Below are 1,586 nucleotides of genomic sequence, written 5' to 3' on the forward strand. Positions count from 1 at the left end.
TACGCAGTGCGACTTAACAACGAAGAAGTGAAAATAAAAAATGTTACGTACACCAGCCGAAGCGAGACATCTATACAAATCCTACCCCAGATCGTCACAACCATCCTAAAAGAAAGGCGGCAGCTTGACATAGGACATCTTCACAATATGAGTTTACAAAACATAAAAAATTTAGAAAATCTAGACATAAAATACCACTACTCTATAGTAGCGGATTGCACTATTTTTTTGCTACTATCATTCCTAGGCTACCTATGCTGGAAAGCATAGGTAGCTTTCCTCCGCTGCAGAGCACAAGCAACGTGGCATGCAAACCCCAATCTGCGGGACGCAGATTTTTGGCAAGGGAGGAGTTAACACAATCAAGTATACATGAGCGGGAAAAATCTACACAAGGTTGTGCTGACGGTGCACACGCGCCAGCTAGTATGCAGGATCATATTTCGTCTGGAAGATTTCACAACGTGGGAATGGAATAAGTTGGATCAGCAGAATTATTTAGATTTAAGCATTTAAAAAATATTGCTAGAGTTAGTCTTACTTGGGAGGTTGACCAAACCGGTCGTTAAATAAAATTGTAAAACCGAAAATTAACGTGTTTCATTTATAGTGGACAAGTCGGTGTCCACTTAAAAATAATTTTTTTAATTTCATAAAACGAAGGAAGTTAACTTGGCTAATTGGATAGATCGGTAGAATTATTTTCACAGCTTTAAAAACGCGGTTATTTAAGGTTCCAAAACGGCTGCAAATAACATAGACAGTTTTCACGCTATGACAGTCATTTAGGCATCATTTTAAAGCATTATGATTGCACTTTAATATGGTATATCATTTGTAGCATAATGTGTGTTTTTACAAATTGGTCAATTTGATAGATCGGTAGAATTATTTTCCTATGTTTAATAAACGCTGTAATCTGAGGTTAAGATATGGTTGCAATTAACTTTGGCAGTTTTCGTGCTAGGACAGTCGTTTATGCACCATTTTAAAGCATTAAAATTGCTGTTTGTTTTGGTATATAATTTATTGCATAATGTATTTTTAGAAAATGGCCAATTGAATAAATCGATAGAATTATTTTCCCAGGTTTAAAAAGGCGGTAATTTGAGGTTCCGATATGGTTGTGAATAACTTTGAAAATTTCAAGCTATGACAGTTATTTATGCATCATTTTAAAGCATTATGATTGCACTTTAATTTGGTATATCATTTGTGGCATAATCTTTTCGTCCAAAAAATTGTTAATTTGATGGATCGGTAAAATTATTGTTCTTTGTTTAAAAATGCGGTAATTTAAGGTTCCGATATGGTTACAAATAACATTGACAGTTTTCATGCTATGGCAGTCATTTATCCATCACTTTAAAGCATTAGGATTGCACTTTTATATGGTATATCATTTGTAGCATAATGTGTATTTTTAGAAATTGGCCAATTTGATAGATCGGTAGAATTATTGTTCTATATATCAAATGCAGTAATCTGAGGTTCCGATATGGCTGCAATTAACTTTTGCAGTTTTCGTGCTACGACAGTCGTTTATGCACCATTTTAAAGCATTAAAATTGCCATTTGTTTTGGTA

General features: G+C 34.3%; 1 long non-coding RNA gene across 1 annotated transcript in view; it reads left to right on the top strand.

Annotated features, from left to right (window-relative positions):
- LOC124418877 overlaps positions 1-503 on the top strand; it is a 3,669-nt gene extending 3,166 nt beyond the window's left edge. The window contains exons 2-3 of the long non-coding RNA XR_006940275.1: positions 26-27; positions 354-503. This is a non-coding gene — a long non-coding RNA (uncharacterized LOC124418877). The remainder of the gene's footprint in view (positions 1-25; positions 28-353) is intronic.
- The last annotated feature ends 1,083 nt before the right edge of the window (positions 504-1,586 follow it).

This window comes from Lucilia cuprina, chromosome 2, assembly GCF_022045245.1.
Source record: "Lucilia cuprina isolate Lc7/37 chromosome 2, ASM2204524v1, whole genome shotgun sequence".
NCBI lineage: Eukaryota > Metazoa > Arthropoda > Insecta > Diptera > Calliphoridae > Lucilia > Lucilia cuprina.